The 16,690-nt window shown below is 45.2% G+C and overlaps 13 non-coding genes across 13 annotated transcripts; all 13 read left to right on the forward strand.

The window, feature by feature from the left end:
• The first annotated feature begins 642 nt into the window (after positions 1 to 642).
• On the forward strand, positions 643 to 833 carry LOC141251039 (U2 spliceosomal RNA). The gene has a single exon (XR_012313022.1). It is a non-coding gene; the product is annotated as a U2 spliceosomal RNA (small nuclear RNA).
• Positions 834 to 1,948: 1,115 nt separating this feature from the next.
• LOC141251040 (U2 spliceosomal RNA) lies at positions 1,949 to 2,139 on the forward strand. Its single transcript, XR_012313023.1, has one exon. It is a non-coding gene; the product is annotated as a U2 spliceosomal RNA (small nuclear RNA).
• Positions 2,140 to 3,254: 1,115 nt separating this feature from the next.
• On the forward strand, positions 3,255 to 3,445 carry LOC141251041 (U2 spliceosomal RNA). Its single transcript, XR_012313024.1, has one exon. It is a non-coding gene; the product is annotated as a U2 spliceosomal RNA (small nuclear RNA).
• Positions 3,446 to 4,560: 1,115 nt separating this feature from the next.
• Positions 4,561 to 4,751, forward strand: LOC141251042 (U2 spliceosomal RNA). Its single transcript, XR_012313025.1, has one exon. It is a non-coding gene; the product is annotated as a U2 spliceosomal RNA (small nuclear RNA).
• Positions 4,752 to 5,866: 1,115 nt separating this feature from the next.
• Positions 5,867 to 6,057, forward strand: LOC141251043 (U2 spliceosomal RNA). Its single transcript, XR_012313026.1, has one exon. It is a non-coding gene; the product is annotated as a U2 spliceosomal RNA (small nuclear RNA).
• Positions 6,058 to 7,172: 1,115 nt separating this feature from the next.
• LOC141251045 (U2 spliceosomal RNA) lies at positions 7,173 to 7,363 on the forward strand. The gene has a single exon (XR_012313028.1). It is a non-coding gene; the product is annotated as a U2 spliceosomal RNA (small nuclear RNA).
• Positions 7,364 to 8,478: 1,115 nt separating this feature from the next.
• LOC141251046 (U2 spliceosomal RNA) lies at positions 8,479 to 8,669 on the forward strand. The gene has a single exon (XR_012313029.1). It is a non-coding gene; the product is annotated as a U2 spliceosomal RNA (small nuclear RNA).
• Positions 8,670 to 9,784: 1,115 nt separating this feature from the next.
• LOC141251047 (U2 spliceosomal RNA) lies at positions 9,785 to 9,975 on the forward strand. The gene has a single exon (XR_012313030.1). It is a non-coding gene; the product is annotated as a U2 spliceosomal RNA (small nuclear RNA).
• Positions 9,976 to 11,090: 1,115 nt separating this feature from the next.
• LOC141251048 (U2 spliceosomal RNA) lies at positions 11,091 to 11,281 on the forward strand. The gene has a single exon (XR_012313031.1). It is a non-coding gene; the product is annotated as a U2 spliceosomal RNA (small nuclear RNA).
• A 1,115-nt stretch (positions 11,282 to 12,396) lies between these two features.
• On the forward strand, positions 12,397 to 12,587 carry LOC141251049 (U2 spliceosomal RNA). Its single transcript, XR_012313032.1, has one exon. It is a non-coding gene; the product is annotated as a U2 spliceosomal RNA (small nuclear RNA).
• Positions 12,588 to 13,702: 1,115 nt separating this feature from the next.
• LOC141251050 (U2 spliceosomal RNA) lies at positions 13,703 to 13,893 on the forward strand. The gene has a single exon (XR_012313033.1). It is a non-coding gene; the product is annotated as a U2 spliceosomal RNA (small nuclear RNA).
• A 1,115-nt stretch (positions 13,894 to 15,008) lies between these two features.
• Positions 15,009 to 15,199, forward strand: LOC141251051 (U2 spliceosomal RNA). Its single transcript, XR_012313034.1, has one exon. It is a non-coding gene; the product is annotated as a U2 spliceosomal RNA (small nuclear RNA).
• Positions 15,200 to 16,314: 1,115 nt separating this feature from the next.
• LOC141251052 (U2 spliceosomal RNA) lies at positions 16,315 to 16,505 on the forward strand. Its single transcript, XR_012313035.1, has one exon. It is a non-coding gene; the product is annotated as a U2 spliceosomal RNA (small nuclear RNA).
• Positions 16,506 to 16,690: the final 185 nt, after the last annotated feature.

Below are 16,690 nucleotides of genomic sequence, written 5' to 3' on the forward strand. Positions count from 1 at the left end.
AATGCCTTTTCTGAAACGTTGTCTCCTTCTGCTGGAACACTGACTTCTTTCATTTAATGCCTGCAGACTATAAAAGAGAACCCAACCCAAAAAGTTTGGTTGATTAGTCTGTGGCATTCTGTTAAACTGTTGCTTATGGCGGTCTCTGTGAGCTTCTCAGCGACATTCATCCAGCCAGGTATCCTGCCTGCAGTAGATGGAATGTGGCAATGGAACGCTGGCTGCGCGTGTCATAATAGGCTCTGAGCCTTTATATACCTGTGCACAGCAGCAGCCACCTTCAGTCTGCTGCTGGACAGCCAGCAGCAGCAGCAGCAGGAGAGGTATGTAATCAGGAGCCCTCCTGCTAAGGGTAGACAGCTGCTCGTTCCACCCCACCCCCCGCCTTAATTGGTTCTCCTCCCTTCCAACGGTGTTGAGGCGGGTGGGAACAGCAGGGGGTGAAGGTGCTGTGTTTAAAGAGGTGGAGTTATGCAGATCTAAAACGCGTGGATTGCAGCAGCAGCAAGCCGAAAAGTGCAGGCATGTAAGGGATCTAGAGGTTGACAACATGTCTTCTTAACGGGAGTCCAGGAGCTCATCTCCACAAATGGACTTTTTAGGATCCTTGGGTGGCTCCGTAGTTTGAAACCAATTCTGGTTATCGCTTCTCGGCCTTTTGGCTAAGATCAAGTGTAGTATCTGTTCTTATCAGTTTAATATCTGATACGTCCCCTATCTGGGGACCATATATTAAATGGATTTTTAGAACAGGGAGATGGAAAAAGAGCTTGCTCTGTCCACTCCACGCATTGACCTGGTATTGCAGTATCTCCAGGACCGGTGCACCCCTTCTTTAATGCAGTTTCTAAAATCAGAAAGAATTGAATTCAATGTTTTTTGTTCATTTTGCTTGTTTGTCGGATTTTGGGATGGACTCTTTGGCTCTGCTTTTCTTCTCCTCATTGGATTTTTCATGTTCAAAGTTGCAGAAGCCAGATTACAAGCTCATTTTGGTTCAACTTCAGCAACTGTGCATTGCATTGCCATGTAATGTGATGCAATGCTATCTTTCTAGCTCTCCCTTTCTACTTCCTTTTGGATAAACAGACATATTAGGCAAGCATTTTGGAGCTTTCACCTAAATAACTACAGGTGGTGAGATAAGCTGCACAATATAATTGACCTTTCAGTATATTGTTGCACACACACCATCTATTTAGCAAATGCCCTTGTTATCAACAGCAGCCTTTTAAACTCACCCGAGCTAACAGGTATGTGCGCTGGTTACACTGCTGCGCTTAAAATTTCTTTTTTGGTTTGCTACAATGCCTTTTCTGAAACGTTGTCTCCTTCTGCTGGAACACTGACTTCTTTCATTTAATGCCTGCAGACTATAAAAGAGAACCCAACCCAAAAAGTTTGGTTGATTAGTCTGTGGCATTCTGTTAAACTGTTGCTTATGGCGGTCTCTGTGAGCTTCTCAGCGACATTCAGCCAGCCAGGTATCCTGCCTGCAGTAGATGGAATGTGGCAATGGAACGCTGGCTGCGCGTGTCATAATAGGCTCTGAGCCTTTATATACCTGTGCACAGCAGCAGCCACCTTCAGTCTGCTGCTGGACAGCCAGCAGCAGCAGCAGCAGGAGAGGTATGTAATCAGGAGCCCTCCTGCTAAGGGTAGACAGCTGCTCGTTCCACCCCACCCCCCGCCTTAATTGGTTCTCCTCCCTTCCAACGGTGTTGAGGCGGGTGGGAACAGCAGGGGGTGAAGGTGCTGTGTTTAAAGAGGTGGAGTTATGCAGATCTAAAACGCGTGGATTGCAGCAGCAGCAAGCCGAAAAGTGCAGGCATGTAAGGGATCTAGAGGTTGACAACATGTCTTCTTAACGGGAGTCCAGGAGCTCATCTCCACAAATGGACTTTTTAGGATCCTTGGGTGGCTCCGTAGTTTGAAACCAATTCTGGTTATCGCTTCTCGGCCTTTTGGCTAAGATCAAGTGTAGTATCTGTTCTTATCAGTTTAATATCTGATACGTCCCCTATCTGGGGACCATATATTAAATGGATTTTTAGAACAGGGAGATGGAAAAAGAGCTTGCTCTGTCCACTCCACGCATTGACCTGGTATTGCAGTATCTCCAGGACCGGTGCACCCCTTCTTTAATGCAGTTTCTAAAATCAGAAAGAATTGAATTCAATGTTTTTTGTTCATTTTGCTTGTTTGTCGGATTTTGGGATGGACTCTTTGGCTCTGCTTTTCTTCTCCTCATTGGATTTTTCATGTTCAAAGTTGCAGAAGCCAGATTACAAGCTCATTTTGGTTCAACTTCAGCAACTGTGCATTGCATTGCCATGTAATGTGATGCAATGCTATCTTTCTAGCTCTCCCTTTCTACTTCCTTTTGGATAAACAGACATATTAGGCAAGCATTTTGGAGCTTTCACCTAAATAACTACAGGTGGTGAGATAAGCTGCACAATATAATTGACCTTTCAGTATATTGTTGCACACACACCATCTATTTAGCAAATGCCCTTGTTATCAACAGCAGCCTTTTAAACTCACCCGAGCTAACAGGTATGTGCGCTGGTTACACTGCTGCGCTTAAAATTTCTTTTTTGGTTTGCTACAATGCCTTTTCTGAAACGTTGTCTCCTTCTGCTGGAACACTGACTTCTTTCATTTAATGCCTGCAGACTATAAAAGAGAACCCAACCCAAAAAGTTTGGTTGATTAGTCTGTGGCATTCTGTTAAACTGTTGCTTATGGCGGTCTCTGTGAGCTTCTCAGCGACATTCAGCCAGCCAGGTATCCTGCCTGCAGTAGATGGAATGTGGCAATGGAACGCTGGCTGCGCGTGTCATAATAGGCTCTGAGCCTTTATATACCTGTGCACAGCAGCAGCCACCTTCAGTCTGCTGCTGGACAGCCAGCAGCAGCAGCAGCAGGAGAGGTATGTAATCAGGAGCCCTCCTGCTAAGGGTAGACAGCTGCTCGTTCCACCCCACCCCCCGCCTTAATTGGTTCTCCTCCCTTCCAACGGTGTTGAGGCGGGTGGGAACAGCAGGGGGTGAAGGTGCTGTGTTTAAAGAGGTGGAGTTATGCAGATCTAAAACGCGTGGATTGCAGCAGCAGCAAGCCGAAAAGTGCAGGCATGTAAGGGATCTAGAGGTTGACAACATGTCTTCTTAACGGGAGTCCAGGAGCTCATCTCCACAAATGGACTTTTTAGGATCCTTGGGTGGCTCCGTAGTTTGAAACCAATTCTGGTTATCGCTTCTCGGCCTTTTGGCTAAGATCAAGTGTAGTATCTGTTCTTATCAGTTTAATATCTGATACGTCCCCTATCTGGGGACCATATATTAAATGGATTTTTAGAACAGGGAGATGGAAAAAGAGCTTGCTCTGTCCACTCCACGCATTGACCTGGTATTGCAGTATCTCCAGGACCGGTGCACCCCTTCTTTAATGCAGTTTCTAAAATCAGAAAGAATTGAATTCAATGTTTTTTGTTCATTTTGCTTGTTTGTCGGATTTTGGGATGGACTCTTTGGCTCTGCTTTTCTTCTCCTCATTGGATTTTTCATGTTCAAAGTTGCAGAAGCCAGATTACAAGCTCATTTTGGTTCAACTTCAGCAACTGTGCATTGCATTGCCATGTAATGTGATGCAATGCTATCTTTCTAGCTCTCCCTTTCTACTTCCTTTTGGATAAACAGACATATTAGGCAAGCATTTTGGAGCTTTCACCTAAATAACTACAGGTGGTGAGATAAGCTGCACAATATAATTGACCTTTCAGTATATTGTTGCACACACACCATCTATTTAGCAAATGCCCTTGTTATCAACAGCAGCCTTTTAAACTCACCCGAGCTAACAGGTATGTGCGCTGGTTACACTGCTGCGCTTAAAATTTCTTTTTTGGTTTGCTACAATGCCTTTTCTGAAACGTTGTCTCCTTCTGCTGGAACACTGACTTCTTTCATTTAATGCCTGCAGACTATAAAAGAGAACCCAACCCAAAAAGTTTGGTTGATTAGTCTGTGGCATTCTGTTAAACTGTTGCTTATGGCGGTCTCTGTGAGCTTCTCAGCGACATTCAGCCAGCCAGGTATCCTGCCTGCAGTAGATGGAATGTGGCAATGGAACGCTGGCTGCGCGTGTCATAATAGGCTCTGAGCCTTTATATACCTGTGCACAGCAGCAGCCACCTTCAGTCTGCTGCTGGACAGCCAGCAGCAGCAGCAGCAGGAGAGGTATGTAATCAGGAGCCCTCCTGCTAAGGGTAGACAGCTGCTCGTTCCACCCCACCCCCCGCCTTAATTGGTTCTCCTCCCTTCCAACGGTGTTGAGGCGGGTGGGAACAGCAGGGGGTGAAGGTGCTGTGTTTAAAGAGGTGGAGTTATGCAGATCTAAAACGCGTGGATTGCAGCAGCAGCAAGCCGAAAAGTGCAGGCATGTAAGGGATCTAGAGGTTGACAACATGTCTTCTTAACGGGAGTCCAGGAGCTCATCTCCACAAATGGACTTTTTAGGATCCTTGGGTGGCTCCGTAGTTTGAAACCAATTCTGGTTATCGCTTCTCGGCCTTTTGGCTAAGATCAAGTGTAGTATCTGTTCTTATCAGTTTAATATCTGATACGTCCCCTATCTGGGGACCATATATTAAATGGATTTTTAGAACAGGGAGATGGAAAAAGAGCTTGCTCTGTCCACTCCACGCATTGACCTGGTATTGCAGTATCTCCAGGACCGGTGCACCCCTTCTTTAATGCAGTTTCTAAAATCAGAAAGAATTGAATTCAATGTTTTTTGTTCATTTTGCTTGTTTGTCGGATTTTGGGATGGACTCTTTGGCTCTGCTTTTCTTCTCCTCATTGGATTTTTCATGTTCAAAGTTGCAGAAGCCAGATTACAAGCTCATTTTGGTTCAACTTCAGCAACTGTGCATTGCATTGCCATGTAATGTGATGCAATGCTATCTTTCTAGCTCTCCCTTTCTACTTCCTTTTGGATAAACAGACATATTAGGCAAGCATTTTGGAGCTTTCACCTAAATAACTACAGGTGGTGAGATAAGCTGCACAATATAATTGACCTTTCAGTATATTGTTGCACACACACCATCTATTTAGCAAATGCCCTTGTTATCAACAGCAGCCTTTTAAACTCACCCGAGCTAACAGGTATGTGCGCTGGTTACACTGCTGCGCTTAAAATTTCTTTTTTGGTTTGCTACAATGCCTTTTCTGAAACGTTGTCTCCTTCTGCTGGAACACTGACTTCTTTCATTTAATGCCTGCAGACTATAAAAGAGAACCCAACCCAAAAAGTTTGGTTGATTAGTCTGTGGCATTCTGTTAAACTGTTGCTTATGGCGGTCTCTGTGAGCTTCTCAGCGACATTCAGCCAGCCAGGTATCCTGCCTGCAGTAGATGGAATGTGGCAATGGAACGCTGGCTGCGCGTGTCATAATAGGCTCTGAGCCTTTATATACCTGTGCACAGCAGCAGCCACCTTCAGTCTGCTGCTGGACAGCCAGCAGCAGCAGCAGCAGGAGAGGTATGTAATCAGGAGCCCTCCTGCTAAGGGTAGACAGCTGCTCGTTCCACCCCACCCCCCGCCTTAATTGGTTCTCCTCCCTTCCAACGGTGTTGAGGCGGGTGGGAACAGCAGGGGGTGAAGGTGCTGTGTTTAAAGAGGTGGAGTTATGCAGATCTAAAACGCGTGGATTGCAGCAGCAGCAAGCCGAAAAGTGCAGGCATGTAAGGGATCTAGAGGTTGACAACATGTCTTCTTAACGGGAGTCCAGGAGCTCATCTCCACAAATGGACTTTTTAGGATCCTTGGGTGGCTCCGTAGTTTGAAACCAATTCTGGTTATCGCTTCTCGGCCTTTTGGCTAAGATCAAGTGTAGTATCTGTTCTTATCAGTTTAATATCTGATACGTCCCCTATCTGGGGACCATATATTAAATGGATTTTTAGAACAGGGAGATGGAAAAAGAGCTTGCTCTGTCCACTCCACGCATTGACCTGGTATTGCAGTATCTCCAGGACCGGTGCACCCCTTCTTTAATGCAGTTTCTAAAATCAGAAAGAATTGAATTCAATGTTTTTTGTTCATTTTGCTTGTTTGTCGGATTTTGGGATGGACTCTTTGGCTCTGCTTTTCTTCTCCTCATTGGATTTTTCATGTTCAAAGTTGCAGAAGCCAGATTACAAGCTCATTTTGGTTCAACTTCAGCAACTGTGCATTGCATTGCCATGTAATGTGATGCAATGCTATCTTTCTAGCTCTCCCTTTCTACTTCCTTTTGGATAAACAGACATATTAGGCAAGCATTTTGGAGCTTTCACCTAAATAACTACAGGTGGTGAGATAAGCTGCACAATATAATTGACCTTTCAGTATATTGTTGCACACACACCATCTATTTAGCAAATGCCCTTGTTATCAACAGCAGCCTTTTAAACTCACCCGAGCTAACAGGTATGTGCGCTGGTTACACTGCTGCGCTTAAAATTTCTTTTTTGGTTTGCTACAATGCCTTTTCTGAAACGTTGTCTCCTTCTGCTGGAACACTGACTTCTTTCATTTAATGCCTGCAGACTATAAAAGAGAACCCAACCCAAAAAGTTTGGTTGATTAGTCTGTGGCATTCTGTTAAACTGTTGCTTATGGCGGTCTCTGTGAGCTTCTCAGCGACATTCAGCCAGCCAGGTATCCTGCCTGCAGTAGATGGAATGTGGCAATGGAACGCTGGCTGCGCGTGTCATAATAGGCTCTGAGCCTTTATATACCTGTGCACAGCAGCAGCCACCTTCAGTCTGCTGCTGGACAGCCAGCAGCAGCAGCAGCAGGAGAGGTATGTAATCAGGAGCCCTCCTGCTAAGGGTAGACAGCTGCTCGTTCCACCCCACCCCCCGCCTTAATTGGTTCTCCTCCCTTCCAACGGTGTTGAGGCGGGTGGGAACAGCAGGGGGTGAAGGTGCTGTGTTTAAAGAGGTGGAGTTATGCAGATCTAAAACGCGTGGATTGCAGCAGCAGCAAGCCGAAAAGTGCAGGCATGTAAGGGATCTAGAGGTTGACAACATGTCTTCTTAACGGGAGTCCAGGAGCTCATCTCCACAAATGGACTTTTTAGGATCCTTGGGTGGCTCCGTAGTTTGAAACCAATTCTGGTTATCGCTTCTCGGCCTTTTGGCTAAGATCAAGTGTAGTATCTGTTCTTATCAGTTTAATATCTGATACGTCCCCTATCTGGGGACCATATATTAAATGGATTTTTAGAACAGGGAGATGGAAAAAGAGCTTGCTCTGTCCACTCCACGCATTGACCTGGTATTGCAGTATCTCCAGGACCGGTGCACCCCTTCTTTAATGCAGTTTCTAAAATCAGAAAGAATTGAATTCAATGTTTTTTGTTCATTTTGCTTGTTTGTCGGATTTTGGGATGGACTCTTTGGCTCTGCTTTTCTTCTCCTCATTGGATTTTTCATGTTCAAAGTTGCAGAAGCCAGATTACAAGCTCATTTTGGTTCAACTTCAGCAACTGTGCATTGCATTGCCATGTAATGTGATGCAATGCTATCTTTCTAGCTCTCCCTTTCTACTTCCTTTTGGATAAACAGACATATTAGGCAAGCATTTTGGAGCTTTCACCTAAATAACTACAGGTGGTGAGATAAGCTGCACAATATAATTGACCTTTCAGTATATTGTTGCACACACACCATCTATTTAGCAAATGCCCTTGTTATCAACAGCAGCCTTTTAAACTCACCCGAGCTAACAGGTATGTGCGCTGGTTACACTGCTGCGCTTAAAATTTCTTTTTTGGTTTGCTACAATGCCTTTTCTGAAACGTTGTCTCCTTCTGCTGGAACACTGACTTCTTTCATTTAATGCCTGCAGACTATAAAAGAGAACCCAACCCAAAAAGTTTGGTTGATTAGTCTGTGGCATTCTGTTAAACTGTTGCTTATGGCGGTCTCTGTGAGCTTCTCAGCGACATTCATCCAGCCAGGTATCCTGCCTGCAGTAGATGGAATGTGGCAATGGAACGCTGGCTGCGCGTGTCATAATAGGCTCTGAGCCTTTATATACCTGTGCACAGCAGCAGCCACCTTCAGTCTGCTGCTGGACAGCCAGCAGCAGCAGCAGCAGGAGAGGTATGTAATCAGGAGCCCTCCTGCTAAGGGTAGACAGCTGCTCGTTCCACCCCACCCCCCGCCTTAATTGGTTCTCCTCCCTTCCAACGGTGTTGAGGCGGGTGGGAACAGCAGGGGGTGAAGGTGCTGTGTTTAAAGAGGTGGAGTTATGCAGATCTAAAACGCGTGGATTGCAGCAGCAGCAAGCCGAAAAGTGCAGGCATGTAAGGGATCTAGAGGTTGACAACATGTCTTCTTAACGGGAGTCCAGGAGCTCATCTCCACAAATGGACTTTTTAGGATCCTTGGGTGGCTCCGTAGTTTGAAACCAATTCTGGTTATCGCTTCTCGGCCTTTTGGCTAAGATCAAGTGTAGTATCTGTTCTTATCAGTTTAATATCTGATACGTCCCCTATCTGGGGACCATATATTAAATGGATTTTTAGAACAGGGAGATGGAAAAAGAGCTTGCTCTGTCCACTCCACGCATTGACCTGGTATTGCAGTATCTCCAGGACCGGTGCACCCCTTCTTTAATGCAGTTTCTAAAATCAGAAAGAATTGAATTCAATGTTTTTTGTTCATTTTGCTTGTTTGTCGGATTTTGGGATGGACTCTTTGGCTCTGCTTTTCTTCTCCTCATTGGATTTTTCATGTTCAAAGTTGCAGAAGCCAGATTACAAGCTCATTTTGGTTCAACTTCAGCAACTGTGCATTGCATTGCCATGTAATGTGATGCAATGCTATCTTTCTAGCTCTCCCTTTCTACTTCCTTTTGGATAAACAGACATATTAGGCAAGCATTTTGGAGCTTTCACCTAAATAACTACAGGTGGTGAGATAAGCTGCACAATATAATTGACCTTTCAGTATATTGTTGCACACACACCATCTATTTAGCAAATGCCCTTGTTATCAACAGCAGCCTTTTAAACTCACCCGAGCTAACAGGTATGTGCGCTGGTTACACTGCTGCGCTTAAAATTTCTTTTTTGGTTTGCTACAATGCCTTTTCTGAAACGTTGTCTCCTTCTGCTGGAACACTGACTTCTTTCATTTAATGCCTGCAGACTATAAAAGAGAACCCAACCCAAAAAGTTTGGTTGATTAGTCTGTGGCATTCTGTTAAACTGTTGCTTATGGCGGTCTCTGTGAGCTTCTCAGCGACATTCAGCCAGCCAGGTATCCTGCCTGCAGTAGATGGAATGTGGCAATGGAACGCTGGCTGCGCGTGTCATAATAGGCTCTGAGCCTTTATATACCTGTGCACAGCAGCAGCCACCTTCAGTCTGCTGCTGGACAGCCAGCAGCAGCAGCAGCAGGAGAGGTATGTAATCAGGAGCCCTCCTGCTAAGGGTAGACAGCTGCTCGTTCCACCCCACCCCCCGCCTTAATTGGTTCTCCTCCCTTCCAACGGTGTTGAGGCGGGTGGGAACAGCAGGGGGTGAAGGTGCTGTGTTTAAAGAGGTGGAGTTATGCAGATCTAAAACGCGTGGATTGCAGCAGCAGCAAGCCGAAAAGTGCAGGCATGTAAGGGATCTAGAGGTTGACAACATGTCTTCTTAACGGGAGTCCAGGAGCTCATCTCCACAAATGGACTTTTTAGGATCCTTGGGTGGCTCCGTAGTTTGAAACCAATTCTGGTTATCGCTTCTCGGCCTTTTGGCTAAGATCAAGTGTAGTATCTGTTCTTATCAGTTTAATATCTGATACGTCCCCTATCTGGGGACCATATATTAAATGGATTTTTAGAACAGGGAGATGGAAAAAGAGCTTGCTCTGTCCACTCCACGCATTGACCTGGTATTGCAGTATCTCCAGGACCGGTGCACCCCTTCTTTAATGCAGTTTCTAAAATCAGAAAGAATTGAATTCAATGTTTTTTGTTCATTTTGCTTGTTTGTCGGATTTTGGGATGGACTCTTTGGCTCTGCTTTTCTTCTCCTCATTGGATTTTTCATGTTCAAAGTTGCAGAAGCCAGATTACAAGCTCATTTTGGTTCAACTTCAGCAACTGTGCATTGCATTGCCATGTAATGTGATGCAATGCTATCTTTCTAGCTCTCCCTTTCTACTTCCTTTTGGATAAACAGACATATTAGGCAAGCATTTTGGAGCTTTCACCTAAATAACTACAGGTGGTGAGATAAGCTGCACAATATAATTGACCTTTCAGTATATTGTTGCACACACACCATCTATTTAGCAAATGCCCTTGTTATCAACAGCAGCCTTTTAAACTCACCCGAGCTAACAGGTATGTGCGCTGGTTACACTGCTGCGCTTAAAATTTCTTTTTTGGTTTGCTACAATGCCTTTTCTGAAACGTTGTCTCCTTCTGCTGGAACACTGACTTCTTTCATTTAATGCCTGCAGACTATAAAAGAGAACCCAACCCAAAAAGTTTGGTTGATTAGTCTGTGGCATTCTGTTAAACTGTTGCTTATGGCGGTCTCTGTGAGCTTCTCAGCGACATTCAGCCAGCCAGGTATCCTGCCTGCAGTAGATGGAATGTGGCAATGGAACGCTGGCTGCGCGTGTCATAATAGGCTCTGAGCCTTTATATACCTGTGCACAGCAGCAGCCACCTTCAGTCTGCTGCTGGACAGCCAGCAGCAGCAGCAGCAGGAGAGGTATGTAATCAGGAGCCCTCCTGCTAAGGGTAGACAGCTGCTCGTTCCACCCCACCCCCCGCCTTAATTGGTTCTCCTCCCTTCCAACGGTGTTGAGGCGGGTGGGAACAGCAGGGGGTGAAGGTGCTGTGTTTAAAGAGGTGGAGTTATGCAGATCTAAAACGCGTGGATTGCAGCAGCAGCAAGCCGAAAAGTGCAGGCATGTAAGGGATCTAGAGGTTGACAACATGTCTTCTTAACGGGAGTCCAGGAGCTCATCTCCACAAATGGACTTTTTAGGATCCTTGGGTGGCTCCGTAGTTTGAAACCAATTCTGGTTATCGCTTCTCGGCCTTTTGGCTAAGATCAAGTGTAGTATCTGTTCTTATCAGTTTAATATCTGATACGTCCCCTATCTGGGGACCATATATTAAATGGATTTTTAGAACAGGGAGATGGAAAAAGAGCTTGCTCTGTCCACTCCACGCATTGACCTGGTATTGCAGTATCTCCAGGACCGGTGCACCCCTTCTTTAATGCAGTTTCTAAAATCAGAAAGAATTGAATTCAATGTTTTTTGTTCATTTTGCTTGTTTGTCGGATTTTGGGATGGACTCTTTGGCTCTGCTTTTCTTCTCCTCATTGGATTTTTCATGTTCAAAGTTGCAGAAGCCAGATTACAAGCTCATTTTGGTTCAACTTCAGCAACTGTGCATTGCATTGCCATGTAATGTGATGCAATGCTATCTTTCTAGCTCTCCCTTTCTACTTCCTTTTGGATAAACAGACATATTAGGCAAGCATTTTGGAGCTTTCACCTAAATAACTACAGGTGGTGAGATAAGCTGCACAATATAATTGACCTTTCAGTATATTGTTGCACACACACCATCTATTTAGCAAATGCCCTTGTTATCAACAGCAGCCTTTTAAACTCACCCGAGCTAACAGGTATGTGCGCTGGTTACACTGCTGCGCTTAAAATTTCTTTTTTGGTTTGCTACAATGCCTTTTCTGAAACGTTGTCTCCTTCTGCTGGAACACTGACTTCTTTCATTTAATGCCTGCAGACTATAAAAGAGAACCCAACCCAAAAAGTTTGGTTGATTAGTCTGTGGCATTCTGTTAAACTGTTGCTTATGGCGGTCTCTGTGAGCTTCTCAGCGACATTCAGCCAGCCAGGTATCCTGCCTGCAGTAGATGGAATGTGGCAATGGAACGCTGGCTGCGCGTGTCATAATAGGCTCTGAGCCTTTATATACCTGTGCACAGCAGCAGCCACCTTCAGTCTGCTGCTGGACAGCCAGCAGCAGCAGCAGCAGGAGAGGTATGTAATCAGGAGCCCTCCTGCTAAGGGTAGACAGCTGCTCGTTCCACCCCACCCCCCGCCTTAATTGGTTCTCCTCCCTTCCAACGGTGTTGAGGCGGGTGGGAACAGCAGGGGGTGAAGGTGCTGTGTTTAAAGAGGTGGAGTTATGCAGATCTAAAACGCGTGGATTGCAGCAGCAGCAAGCCGAAAAGTGCAGGCATGTAAGGGATCTAGAGGTTGACAACATGTCTTCTTAACGGGAGTCCAGGAGCTCATCTCCACAAATGGACTTTTTAGGATCCTTGGGTGGCTCCGTAGTTTGAAACCAATTCTGGTTATCGCTTCTCGGCCTTTTGGCTAAGATCAAGTGTAGTATCTGTTCTTATCAGTTTAATATCTGATACGTCCCCTATCTGGGGACCATATATTAAATGGATTTTTAGAACAGGGAGATGGAAAAAGAGCTTGCTCTGTCCACTCCACGCATTGACCTGGTATTGCAGTATCTCCAGGACCGGTGCACCCCTTCTTTAATGCAGTTTCTAAAATCAGAAAGAATTGAATTCAATGTTTTTTGTTCATTTTGCTTGTTTGTCGGATTTTGGGATGGACTCTTTGGCTCTGCTTTTCTTCTCCTCATTGGATTTTTCATGTTCAAAGTTGCAGAAGCCAGATTACAAGCTCATTTTGGTTCAACTTCAGCAACTGTGCATTGCATTGCCATGTAATGTGATGCAATGCTATCTTTCTAGCTCTCCCTTTCTACTTCCTTTTGGATAAACAGACATATTAGGCAAGCATTTTGGAGCTTTCACCTAAATAACTACAGGTGGTGAGATAAGCTGCACAATATAATTGACCTTTCAGTATATTGTTGCACACACACCATCTATTTAGCAAATGCCCTTGTTATCAACAGCAGCCTTTTAAACTCACCCGAGCTAACAGGTATGTGCGCTGGTTACACTGCTGCGCTTAAAATTTCTTTTTTGGTTTGCTACAATGCCTTTTCTGAAACGTTGTCTCCTTCTGCTGGAACACTGACTTCTTTCATTTAATGCCTGCAGACTATAAAAGAGAACCCAACCCAAAAAGTTTGGTTGATTAGTCTGTGGCATTCTGTTAAACTGTTGCTTATGGCGGTCTCTGTGAGCTTCTCAGCGACATTCAGCCAGCCAGGTATCCTGCCTGCAGTAGATGGAATGTGGCAATGGAACGCTGGCTGCGCGTGTCATAATAGGCTCTGAGCCTTTATATACCTGTGCACAGCAGCAGCCACCTTCAGTCTGCTGCTGGACAGCCAGCAGCAGCAGCAGCAGGAGAGGTATGTAATCAGGAGCCCTCCTGCTAAGGGTAGACAGCTGCTCGTTCCACCCCACCCCCCGCCTTAATTGGTTCTCCTCCCTTCCAACGGTGTTGAGGCGGGTGGGAACAGCAGGGGGTGAAGGTGCTGTGTTTAAAGAGGTGGAGTTATGCAGATCTAAAACGCGTGGATTGCAGCAGCAGCAAGCCGAAAAGTGCAGGCATGTAAGGGATCTAGAGGTTGACAACATGTCTTCTTAACGGGAGTCCAGGAGCTCATCTCCACAAATGGACTTTTTAGGATCCTTGGGTGGCTCCGTAGTTTGAAACCAATTCTGGTTATCGCTTCTCGGCCTTTTGGCTAAGATCAAGTGTAGTATCTGTTCTTATCAGTTTAATATCTGATACGTCCCCTATCTGGGGACCATATATTAAATGGATTTTTAGAACAGGGAGATGGAAAAAGAGCTTGCTCTGTCCACTCCACGCATTGACCTGGTATTGCAGTATCTCCAGGACCGGTGCACCCCTTCTTTAATGCAGTTTCTAAAATCAGAAAGAATTGAATTCAATGTTTTTTGTTCATTTTGCTTGTTTGTCGGATTTTGGGATGGACTCTTTGGCTCTGCTTTTCTTCTCCTCATTGGATTTTTCATGTTCAAAGTTGCAGAAGCCAGATTACAAGCTCATTTTGGTTCAACTTCAGCAACTGTGCATTGCATTGCCATGTAATGTGATGCAATGCTATCTTTCTAGCTCTCCCTTTCTACTTCCTTTTGGATAAACAGACATATTAGGCAAGCATTTTGGAGCTTTCACCTAAATAACTACAGGTGGTGAGATAAGCTGCACAATATAATTGACCTTTCAGTATATTGTTGCACACACACCATCTATTTAGCAAATGCCCTTGTTATCAACAGCAGCCTTTTAAACTCACCCGAGCTAACAGGTATGTGCGCTGGTTACACTGCTGCGCTTAAAATTTCTTTTTTGGTTTGCTACAATGCCTTTTCTGAAACGTTGTCTCCTTCTGCTGGAACACTGACTTCTTTCATTTAATGCCTGCAGACTATAAAAGAGAACCCAACCCAAAAAGTTTGGTTGATTAGTCTGTGGCATTCTGTTAAACTGTTGCTTATGGCGGTCTCTGTGAGCTTCTCAGCGACATTCAGCCAGCCAGGTATCCTGCCTGCAGTAGATGGAATGTGGCAATGGAACGCTGGCTGCGCGTGTCATAATAGGCTCTGAGCCTTTATATACCTGTGCACAGCAGCAGCCACCTTCAGTCTGCTGCTGGACAGCCAGCAGCAGCAGCAGCAGGAGAGGTATGTAATCAGGAGCCCTCCTGCTAAGGGTAGACAGCTGCTCGTTCCACCCCACCCCCCGCCTTAATTGGTTCTCCTCCCTTCCAACGGTGTTGAGGCGGGTGGGAACAGCAGGGGGTGAAGGTGCTGTGTTTAAAGAGGTGGAGTTATGCAGATCTAAAACGCGTGGATTGCAGCAGCAGCAAGCCGAAAAGTGCAGGCATGTAAGGGATCTAGAGGTTGACAACATGTCTTCTTAACGGGAGTCCAGGAGCTCATCTCCACAAATGGACTTTTTAGGATCCTTGGGTGGCTCCGTAGTTTGAAACCAATTCTGGTTATCGCTTCTCGGCCTTTTGGCTAAGATCAAGTGTAGTATCTGTTCTTATCAGTTTAATATCTGATACGTCCCCTATCTGGGGACCATATATTAAATGGATTTTTAGAACAGGGAGATGGAAAAAGAGCTTGCTCTGTCCACTCCACGCATTGACCTGGTATTGCAGTATCTCCAGGACCGGTGCACCCCTTCTTTAATGCAGTTTCTAAAATCAGAAAGAATTGAATTCAATGTTTTTTGTTCATTTTGCTTGTTTGTCGGATTTTGGGATGGACTCTTTGGCTCTGCTTTTCTTCTCCTCATTGGATTTTTCATGTTCAAAGTTGCAGAAGCCAGATTACAAGCTCATTTTGGTTCAACTTCAGCAACTGTGCATTGCATTGCCATGTAATGTGATGCAATGCTATCTTTCTAGCTCTCCCTTTCTACTTCCTTTTGGATAAACAGACATATTAGGCAAGCATTTTGGAGCTTTCACCTAAATAACTACAGGTGGTGAGATAAGCTGCACAATATAATTGACCTTTCAGTATATTGTTGCACACACACCATCTATTTAGCAAATGCCCTTGTTATCAACAGCAGCCTTTTAAACTCACCCGAGCTAACAGGTATGTGCGCTGGTTACACTGCTGCGCTTAAAATTTCTTTTTTGGTTTGCTACAATGCCTTTTCTGAAACGTTGTCTCCTTCTGCTGGAACACTGACTTCTTTCATTTAATGCCTGCAGACTATAAAAGAGAACCCAACCCAAAAAGTTTGGTTGATTAGTCTGTGGCATTCTGTTAAACTGTTGCTTATGGCGGTCTCTGTGAGCTTCTCAGCGACATTCAGCCAGCCAGGTATCCTGCCTGCAGTAGATGGAATGTGGCAATGGAACGCTGGCTGCGCGTGTCATAATAGGCTCTGAGCCTTTATATACCTGTGCACAGCAGCAGCCACCTTCAGTCTGCTGCTGGACAGCCAGCAGCAGCAGCAGCAGGAGAGGTATGTAATCAGGAGCCCTCCTGCTAAGGGTAGACAGCTGCTCGTTCCACCCCACCCCCCGCCTTAATTGGTTCTCCTCCCTTCCAACGGTGTTGAGGCGGGTGGGAACAGCAGGGGGTGAAGGTGCTGTGTTTAAAGAGGTGGAGTTATGCAGATCTAAAACGCGTGGATTGCAGCAGCAGCAAGCCGAAAAGTGCAGGCATGTAAGGGATCTAGAGGTTGACAACATGTCTTCTTAACGGGAGTCCAGGAGCTCATCTCCACAAATGGACTTTTTAGGATCCTTGGGTGGCTCCGTAGTTTGAAACCAATTCTGGTTATCGCTTCTCGGCCTTTTGGCTAAGATCAAGTGTAGTATCTGTTCTTATCAGTTTAATATCTGATACGTCCCCTATCTGGGGACCATATATTAAATGGATTTTTAGAACAGGGAGATGGAAAAAGAGCTTGCTCTGTCCACTCCACGCATTGACCTGGTATTGCAGTATCTCCAGGACCGGTGCACCCCTTCTTTAATGCAGTTTCTAAAATCAGAAAGAATTGAATTCAATGTTTTTTGTTCATTTTGCTTGTTTGTCGGATTTTGGGATGGACTCTTTGGCTCTGCTTTTCTTCTCCTCATTGGATTTTTCATGTTCAAAGTTGCAGAAGCCAGATTACAAGCTCATTTTGGTTCAACTTCAGCAACTGTGCAT

Source organism: Phyllobates terribilis, unplaced genomic scaffold (genome assembly GCF_046119375.1).
Source record: "Phyllobates terribilis strain yellow unplaced genomic scaffold, ASM4611937v1 Scaffold_6482__1_contigs__length_44211, whole genome shotgun sequence".
Taxonomy (NCBI): domain Eukaryota; kingdom Metazoa; phylum Chordata; class Amphibia; order Anura; family Dendrobatidae; genus Phyllobates; species Phyllobates terribilis.